Raw genomic sequence first — 10,248 nt, 5'->3', positions numbered from 1 at the left:
ACTAGAGTCAAAGGAAAGTGCCTGAAGACACAGAAGAAGCTTAACAGATAGTTGTGAAATGAATGAGTCAGTGAGTCAAAGGGAAACCAGATAAAAGAAAAACGTCAAGAGCACCCTCACTAGGGTTGTAACAGTCTAGCTAAAGGGAGCATTGAGAACCAACCAGGGGTGATAGAATGAAATGAGAATAATGAGTGATAGGGTGAAGTGTGAACACGGGGTTCCAGTGTTGGCTCTGCCTTCCCTGCCACGTGGAACCTTGGGGAAATCTCTGAAGCTCAGTTCCTCATCTGTCCCATCAACCTGCCTGCACACGGTCTAATATGGACACTGATCACCAGGGTGCTCAGAGCTGTCTGACATTCATGTTTGAGTCTTGTACCCCAAATGCCCAGACACCCAAGGCCCCTTGGCGCCTCCGCATCTGCAGAAAGCTTTTCTTGGCTGCAGTCCTGACCGGGGGACCTTCACTGCCTGCTACGGGAAAGAATTCTCAGTTGTGGAAAATGGTAAACTCTACATATTTTACAAATGAGAGTCCAAACTCCCGATGACTCTAAATGTGGTGTGAAATGGACAGAAGTCATCCTGCTGGTATGACATGCCTGAGATAGTGTCACTCCCACCACCACCAACCCATGCGGACAGGCACGTCCGGGAAAAAGAAGCAACAAGTCAGGGTGCCTTGGCCAGTGTTGGCCTTCATCCCTAACCCCTGACCCGCAGCCCCTTTTCTGTGCTTTTCCACATTTTTAAAGAACAGACTGCTGCGCGGGAAAACTGTCCAGAGCCGCCTAAAAGCAAAGGAGAAAGGGAATTAACAGCTCTCAATCCTGAGGTGTGATCCGGCCAGCGCCGGCGGGATGCGGTGGTCCCCACCATACCTGCGAAGGGGGAAATCGTTTCAGATTGAACAGTCACCAGTCTCCTGCCACCAGGGCCAGAGCTGTCAGGTAATGTGCCCGGGGCGGGGAAGCGATTTGGAGGTTAGAGAGATTGAGTCCCCAAGAAACGGAGAGAACTTGTTGATTTTTAATTTGCATTTTTTCCCCTCTGATTTAGTCGGGATCTTAAGGCAGCCTAGACTTCGGCTGAGATGTGGAAATGCCCAGTGGGTATTCGGTTGGTCAAGCAGTTGTCCTCCGTTCCCGGAGTCAGCGGGCCTCTGGCGCCCTGAGGAGCCCACCACTGCTGCGTCCTCCCCGAATCCCTAAGCCTCTGACTCCTCCTCCCGGACCGAAGCTCCATCAGGGAGAAGTGCCCGAACCGCGCGGCGCCCGCTCCCAAGTTACACCAAAGGGACGCGGGCTCGCAGTGAGCGGATCCGCATTCACGTGTGTGCGGAACGCGCACGCGCGCGTGTGTGTGTGGCGCGAGTGTGTGTGTGTGGCGCGTGTGTGTGCGCGCGCGCGCGCGCGGGGGTGCGGGGCGGGCTCTGCGCCCGGGGGCAGGGCTCCGCGGGAGAGTGGCAGGCGGACTCGCCGGGCGGCTAGGGGCGGGGCGCCGCAGTGCCGTAGTAGCGGGCAGCCGGGACGCACTGCTTGGGAGGCGCGGGTACGCGGGCAGGCGCAGGACCCCGGCTCTGCCTCTCCCCAGCACCGCCGCCCCAGCTCCGCGGCGCCCTCTCGGGCTGCCCCCCTCCTTCAGAGGGCTGCGCTGGCGGGAAGGCGCCCAGACCACAGCCTTGGTCCCCCTTCTTTCTCTCGGTTCCTCTTTCCTCCCAAGTAAGGGAATAAGCCCCGAGGAAGGAGCGCCCCGGGGAACCGCGCAACCAAGTGTTGCATGGTGAGGTAAGACGGCCGCCGGCGCAGCGGAGGGGGCTCGGGCTCGCGGGCGGCCGCAACTTGGAAAAGGAGGGCAGAGCGGGAGCCAGTCGCGCGGCCAGGGAAGGGAGCCGCGGGCGAGGCCCCTGTGCCCACCCTGGCGCTGCCACCTGCCGCAAAGCCCCTGCGGGAGGAGATGCCCCGCTGGAAGGCTGAGGACGCGGGAGCGGCACGGGTGGGGCAGCGGCTCCCTCTCCGACTGGGAAGATCTTCCACACCCCAAAGGTGTGCGGGCGGGAGGCAGCTTTGCTCCGGGCACTTGGCTCCAGCCACTGACCAGATTTTCGCCTTCTAGACGCACCTTGCTTCCTTGGTAGCCAGTTCGCGCGCCAGGGTGCCCAAGGGCGGCGAGGAGCGGGGACACTTTTCCTAACGTCTGGCCGCCAAAACCTCTGACCGTCCCGCGAGGTTCCAGGACTTTGGGACAGTCCGCAAAGCCGCTGGGCTAGGGGAGCTTGAAGGGAGGCTGGAGAGAACACTGACACCTTGACAAATACGAGCTAGGGAGGGAGAGGAAGGTCGGGAGAGAACATAAAGCTGACCTGTTTAGTGACCGAGTCACGACATGCGTGTCCGTGTGTGTGTGTGTGTGTCTTGAAGGGCGAGCATCTAGTATCACCTGTGGGGCTTTCCAAAACTCCACTAGGCCACCTCACCCTGCATATTCTGACATTTTCTTTCTCTGGATGGGCGGACTAGAATTTGCGGAGGGGGCCGCGGAGTTCCGGAAAGCCCTACAGGTGACTCTGCTGCGCCGCCCCCACCCCCGCCATCACTGCAGTGGGAAGCCTGGGACAGGAGCGAGGAGGCGTCTCCAGATGTGAGCGATCCAGCGGCGGAACTGAGAGTGGCGGGCACGACTCCCCCTCCCCGCCGCCGAGGGTCTGCGGCAGCGCGCGGTGATGTGTGGCTGCACCGCAGTGGCGCGCGGGAGAGCTGAGAACCCGCCGACGCGCTCGCGGCCAGGCCCGCTCCTCCCGCTGCATTAGCATACGATGACCTCGCCGTCCCGCGAGGGCCCGGCAGCGCTGTTTGTCGTTCTTTCATTTCGGGGCCTGGGGGCACGCGCCTTGGGTTTGGAGGTGTGGACCGGGGGTAGTCACTGATGAGGGGCATCGGTCAGGACACAGGGCTGGGAACAGGCCCTCAGGTTCAAGTGGGGAGAATGAATCCGGGATTTCGGTGCCTGGGATGCTTTTTGTAAAATACAGCCCCCCAGAGCCACTTGCTGGAGCACAAGGCACCCTCGTTGTCAGTGAAGGACGTTAGATCGTAAGGGCAGTTGTCATCACGGTTTGGTCACGTACTTACACGCACACACCCCTACCTTTGTGCTTTATGATCCTCTCATTCCAGGGATATGTCCTGATTAACGTGGGAAGGGACTTCGCCGCTCGACGTGTTACAAAGGACTGTATTTGCCAGAGAGTCCGTTCTGAATATAAATTATACGCATTAAATAAAGCAGGTGCAACTAAGCTAACTTCCCTGTTGTACCCCTGGTCTAAGTCTTCTCTTTGCCAGTCACCCTTAACATTTATGTGTCTGTGTAGCGTTTATGTGTAGCACTGTAGGCATTATCTCAGGTATTTTTCTGGGAGGGGTGCAAGTAAATGAGTCTTTCCCACCTTACACTTTTTTAAATTTAATTTTGTTATGTTAGTCACCATACAATATTGTATGGTCACCTTATACTTTTAGTTCAGTGTTTGGTTCAGATCAATCAAGACCTGGGAAGAAAAGGATAAATATCAGAGCATCTTGGAATCTAGACTCCTAGAGATACGAGAAACCACTAAGGACACCAGTTCCGATTCCCCCACCAACTCTCCACAGAGCACTTTCAACAGGTGGCACCCAGAGGTCCCAGCTGTGCACTCTGAGGCTCTGCCAGGGGAACAACCCTTCCTGCTGATCCCTAGGGGAGGAGGCTGCCCCCAGCTCCTGCTTTGGAAGAAGGGAGAGTTGTGGTAAAATTCTTTAAAAACATCTTACTGTCTTCCATCATTACATATATCTTTTTAGTGTAAAAGTAATTCGAGTGGAATGAAAAAAATTAGGGAAGTTGGAAAGTGTGCAAAGAATCAAACCAACCACCCACAGTTCCACCACCCAATTTTCTCACTGTTACTATATTGGCATATTTCTTTTCTATCTGTTTTTTGCCTTGAAATCATATAACCTATAGTGAGCCTACATTTATTGAGTATCTACTAAATGTACGTTTTAGATGCTGAGTATTTTATATTCATTGTGTCATTCAATCCTCAGAAGACTCACTGAGGCAAGCATTATAACCAAAGCCACAGAGCTCAGGGGACTTGCCCCTGCCACACAGCTAGTGATTCCTTCGCCCGGAAGGCCAGGGGGATGCTCGGGTGGTGTGGTTTGGTCACATGAGGCCCTGGTCTATTTGAGTCTTTAGAGGTCATCTGCTTTGACTGCGGCAGAGCAGTGTAATGGAAGTATAAATTGGTGTAGCCTTTTCAAAAAGCAGCTTGTCCTATATATCAGGAGCCTTGAAACTTTCATGCCCTTTAGCCCAGTGATCCTGCTTCTGGGAATCTATCCAAAGAAAGTATTTGGGAAGTGTATGCAGCAGGGATGTTGTGCAGAGTTATTTGTAGTTGCTAAATGACTGACAGTGTAATAATACACAGCCATGAAAATGATGTTCGCCAAGGACTTTTGCTACAACACTAACTGAGGGGACAGGGAGAGCAGAGAAGCAATAGTTACAGAGGCTAGGCAACCACTCAGGACTCAGCCTGGGTTTAAATCCTGGGTCTTACATCATCCAGCTGTATGCACACACACCTGTGATTATGGAAACTATACAGTATAGAGCCGTACCTGCTTTTATGTGAGCAACTGTCAGTGGCAGAATTCTCTGGCTAGATGTCACATATCAGCTTTGGGCAAATCAAAAATCGTGTAAGATATACAAATGTTCGTAAGATCCCACTGCTCCATGTAAGTAATTAGAATAATCCTTACTCCTATTAGAGTGCATCACTGTCACAGCCAGATGCAGCCAGTCCAACCAATCCATAACAGCTTCTTCATGTACTGGCCATATTCACAGAGCTTTTTGTTTATACCAAGGAAAAGAATTCCGCATCAAAACCACAGTGCGAGTTGATGTCACCTTATATGTAACAGACTTCTTCTGCCTCCCTACCCCCCACCAAATCAGTTACGGTTAGTGACTACTGATAAAGCAATAAAAAGTAAGGTTATATACAACATCCCCCAAAAATGTCCCCAGGTGAGAAGATACGGCTGCAGAAGAGAAATGAAATTAAGCAATACAAAAAGACACAAAGGGGAACTGTTTGAAGACAAATTGGCCCTAGGCTATGAGTTTTCCCTAAGACAGTGTTTGCCCCATAGCCGCCTCTGCCACCAGCACTGGGTCTCATGGCCCTGGAGTATAACCTGTTGTTGTAAATTGAATAAATATTCATTGAGTCCCCTCTCTGAAATCTCTTCAGGACTCTGCTCAGATCTTAAGCCATCCTTCTGGGAAGCCCTCCCTTGACTGCTCATCTGGGTTAGAGACCTCTCTCTGCCTCACCCATAGCACCTGTGCATACACTTCCCTCACTGTGGTGAAATCACTTCTCTGCATAGCCCAACTAAGCTGTGAGCTCATTGAAGGTACAGCCGTCACCATGGCCGCAGCGCCTGAGATAGAACTTTTGCACCACAATTAAATGTGGTGAACGAACAAATAAGAGAATTTTCCAGGTACTGTACTGTGTGCTTTTTGTGCGTTTGTCTTTCCATGTATCTTTTTTTTTATTATGTTATGTTAATCACCATACATTACATCATTAGTTTTTGATGTAGTGTTCCATGATTCATTGTTTGTGCATAACACCCAGTGCTCCATGCAGAACGTGCCCCCCTCAATACCCATCACCAGGCTAATCCATCCTCCCACCCCCTCCCCTCTAGAACCCTCAGTTTGTTTTTCAGAGTCCATCGTCTCCCATGGTTCGTCTCCCCCTCTGATTTTACCCCCCTTCATTCTTCCTCTCCTGCTATCTTCTTCTTCTTCTTTTTTTTAACATATAATGTATCTTTATTTGCTCAGACTAGGCAGCCTCAGAAATGTACCAGGAAAGTATCTAGAGCTGTGCTGTCTATGTCCACATGGGACTATTTCCATTTTCATTTAATTCATTAAAATTAAATAAAACTTAAAGTTCCATTCTTCAGTCACGTCAATCACATTTGTAGTATGTAAATGCCACATACGGCTTCTGGCTACCACATTAGAAAATGCATGTGTAGAACATTTCCATCGTGGCAGAAAGTTGATCTGGACGGTGCTGGTTGGATTGTGAGCTTGGCGGGGGCAGGGGATGTGAGTCCACCATATTTCCTGCAACCAGCACAGTACCTGGCCCAGGAGGAGGATGGGAGCGGGGAGGAAGAAAGGGGAGGGATAGTGGTAGTAAATGGAGTAGTAATATTAGGTATACTATTTACTGGGCTCCTACCTTGTGCTCCACATGGTGCTATATTTTGTATATGCATTGTCTCACTTAATCTTCACATCTCTCTGAGCCTGGTATTAACCCTGTTGTACAGACAGGAAAACTGAGTCTCAGGAAGTCTAAGTAAGTGCTCACGAAGCTAGTAGGAGAGGCTGCGTTTTAACTCCGAGTCTGGAGATTTCAGAGCCTGCTGTCTTAGGCGTTTTTCTTTCCTGCCTCAGTAAATGTCGTGTGTGGTATTGTGGATGTGAACTGCCATCAGCTTGACTTCCCATGGAGCCAAAGAAAGGGTATTTTTGAAGGCTTCCCAAGGGAAATAATTGGTATAATTTGCGAATGTTAATGGCATTTCAAGAGTGCAAAATTTTGCTGGGCGCTCCAGAGGCCTTGTCCCTGGATGAGTGACAAGGGAGAAAGGAACCCACCCACAGCATGGTCTGACCAGAGGGCCAAAGCTGAGGAGAGCAGACCAGCCCACCACCACCACTCAGGGAGGCCTGTCACCAGCTCTGAGGGAAATACTGGCTTGGCTAGGATCTCACAGCCAGTTCATGGCACAGCCTGGCTCCGGTCTCCCTGACCAGTGCCCTTTGCACTGCTCCATGCAGCCTCCTACGTCACTGGCTTCAGTGTCATCACCGTCATTGTCGGTCTTGCTTCAGTTTTCCCTGTCTTTGTTCTTAAAGAATAAAATGCAAAATTTCAAGGGAGGCTGAATTAGTCTTAAATAGGGAGAGATTATTACCTGCTTCATCTTCCATTTCATATTTATTTCTGTTAAAACGCTGTAAGGTTGAATTGGCAATCTATACCAGTAATACCTGTTGAGCTTAGTGCCAACTGAAAAAAAGCAACTCTCTTTTAAACTTCCTCTTGAACTGTATCACCTGCCGCACACCCCCATGCTCGTACAGATGCTACGTGGGACCTGAATATAGAGCCCTTGCATTTATTACTCCCTTCATCTTGTTCAATTTAGTCTCTCTTGCCAAATTGCCCAAATATGTCCAGCTTTGATTCTGTTATCTAGTATATTTACTGCCCCTTCCAGCTGGCTTCCTGTCATCCCCAAATCTGATGAGCATGACCTCTTCAACTAAGTCATCGATAAAAATGACGGACATTACGGAATTCTGAGGCACGTCACTCTTTGCTCCCTCAAGATAGATGTTAACTCATTAAGTAAACAACACTCTTTCAGAAAATTTATTCAACTTTTTATACTATTACCCAGCCCATATTTCTTCAACTTTTTCAAAAAATTATCAAAGGAATCTTATCTAAGGTTTTGATACAGTCCAGATACTCTTTATCACTGGTATTTCCCTTATCTGCCTGCCAGTTACGTTGTCAAAGAAGTTATTTTGCTAGTTTGACATAAGCTGCTTTCAGTTAACCCTTGTTCGTTCTTAGAGATCACAACTTCAGTCCTAAAATCTCATTCCACATCCTATTCCAGAATGTTCTCTGGGATTAACATCAGCCCCTCAAGTTAAGAATTCTCGTATATTATTTTTCCCATTACAAAATTAGAACCGTTTTTGCCCTGGAGGTGATGGTGTCGGTAGCAGTGATGGTGGTGGGGATGATGGTGGTTGGCAGTGAAGATGGTGGTGGTGGCTCACTTACTCTATGATTCTGAACAGAGTAAGGAGAGTGGTCCAGGGATATCAGTTACATGTTGTCTTAGCTCCCTGGGATATTACTCAGTTAGGCCAAAAGACTTGGATTAGTTTGAGGCAGATCTAAGAGTCTCTAGCATCATGGAAAATGAAATCAGGGAAGGAGCCTAGGGAGTACCTGATCCCAGGCCTTCGTCTTAAAGTGAGGAATCCTCCTCTACCTAAAGATGTAGTGTCCTGCATGGGGTCCCACTTCCCCGAAAAGAACTGAGGTCTCCCACTCTTCCCCAGGGCATAACTCCATCTCTTCATCTTCATTTCTGAAGAAGCACAGTCTTTGTTTTTTGTTTTTTGGGTTTTTTTAAGCAATGTCCACTTTCCTCTTGGAATTAACCTTGGAAGTCACTGATGCCTCAGTGAAAATTCAAGATTCTTTCCTGGCATTGTGATTTAAAAGGAGAAAGTAAAAGCGCTTAAGGACTCTCATTTTCCAAGTGGGAAATGGGGCCAAAATTCTTCAAGGCAGGACAGGGGCACAGATAGAAAACGTTCAAGTAAGAAAAGATTTTTTTAATTAAGAAAAATCACGAGAACAGTAACCGTCCTTTGCATGTAACCACACTTAGGAGATAACAGGGTGCTCATATTCATGAGCTCTCCTGATTCCGATCATGATTGTGAGACAGCACAGGTATCTCCAGCCTTCTTTCAGTGGTGTGATTTCATTAAAGCAGAGGCCGTGGGGTATAGAAGAGTCTGTTACGGCAAGACAAGGGACGACAGGTAAAACTCAGTGACAAAGTAGCTGCTGACAGACCCCAGACCCACCTGCCCAGATGGCCCATTTGGGCCCACCACGCTCTTCTGGTTGGTCTGCATGGGGAGTTCTCTCCTCACTTAAGGCACAAACAGTGTTTCATCTATACAGAAACCAGCTTCCCTGGTGGCTGATCTGATGTGAAAGTTCCAAGTAGCCAGAGATCAGCAAGGCCGCTTACTTTGACCCTTAGATGCTGAAATGCTTGAAATGTTTGGCCTAAACGTTTTCATTCCTTGCTCTATTTCTCCACTTCTCTGCTCTGGGACAGTGGCCCACAGCCCTTTACCAGCTGCCTCGGTGTCCCTGCCTTTCAGTTAAAGTGGAGCTAGATAAAGTTGTTTCCGTCTCTGAGAGGGCCAGAGGATTCCTTCCAGAATCCTTGAGGTACATGCAAAGGCGGGGTGGGTGTTCTCATCCAGTTTCCCACTCTCCTCAACCCAGAGTCTCAACAAGTATGTCCATGATCCCCAGAGTCCAACCCCAGGACACCCACTGGTGGAAGTTTGTCCCCTCCATTTTCCCATGCATGGATGTCCAGCAGCCTTTGGCTGATCACAAAGTGATCTTGCCCAAGCATTAGGAAGCCAGTAGTTACATGTTCCTATAGCTGGGGAAATTACCTCTTTGCTCCAAATCTTCCATTGCTTCTAATCTGTAAATCGTGCAAATATATTCCTGAGGAGATTCAACCAATCATTTGACTAACATTAAATCAGCAAATATATACTGAACATCCCCTCTGTGCTAGGCATAGCAGTAGTTTCTGGGGATAGGACCCACTGGGTTTCCAGAAGCTGGGTGGGACAGAGCCAGAAACAGATATCATGTAGCATTATGTTTAGAGGAGATTTGGTGGAGGGTCACCTCCCCAGCCTAGGAAGGTGTTAGACCAAGGAGGTCAGGCATTACTCTTTGGAGTAGATGAACTTCAGCTGAAATTTGAAGGATGGGTAGAAGTGAAGAAGTGAATGTGGGTAATACATTCTGAGTGTGGGTGATAGAGGGAACAGTGTAAGCAGAGGCTCAGAGGCAGTTCTTGTCTCCAGTTCAGTGTTGCTGAAGCAAAAACCGTGATTCAAGAAGTGATGGGAGACAAGCCTGGAAATGTGGGCAGGAGAGTCTTGTCTGTCAAATAAAAGAATGTGGATCTTTTCTGGTAGACAGCGGAGGGCCACTGGGAAATTTTAAGTGGGAACTGACATGGCCAGATTTTAACATTAGAGCAATCCTTCCAGCTAAGAGAAGACAAGAAGCAGGGCTGCCCATTGGGGGGCTTCCGTGGGAATTTAGGTGATATGAGGACTGAACAAGGTGGTACAGAGGGAAGGACAGAATCAGGAAAGAACTTGTAATTAAGTGGATGTGAGTGTAGTGAGGGAAGCAGATGAACAAAGGGTAGCCCCCAGGCTTCCACTCCGTGGGCCTAGAAGAATAATGGTTCCAATGACCATGAGAAACAAGGAACAGGGTAGGGTTCA

The 10,248-nt window shown here is 49.3% G+C and overlaps 1 protein-coding gene across 1 annotated transcript in view; it reads left to right on the top strand.

Moving 5' to 3' along the window:
- The first annotated feature begins 1,518 nt into the window (after window positions 1–1,518).
- The window catches only part of DGKG (diacylglycerol kinase gamma), a 202,566-nt gene continuing 193,836 nt past the window's right edge, over window positions 1,519–10,248 (top strand). Inside the window, exon 1 of the mRNA XM_081831122.1 lies at window positions 1,519–1,790. The gene's annotated coding sequence lies outside the window, so the exon portion shown is untranslated. The remainder of the gene's footprint in view (window positions 1,791–10,248) is intronic.

This window comes from Leptonychotes weddellii, chromosome 1, assembly GCF_054177405.1.
Source record: "Leptonychotes weddellii isolate Sample4059 chromosome 1, ASM5417740v2, whole genome shotgun sequence".
Classification (NCBI taxonomy): Eukaryota; Metazoa; Chordata; class Mammalia; order Carnivora; family Phocidae; genus Leptonychotes; species Leptonychotes weddellii.
Note: the sequence above shows the minus strand (reverse complement) of the source record. Positions and strands in the feature narration are given on the sequence as shown.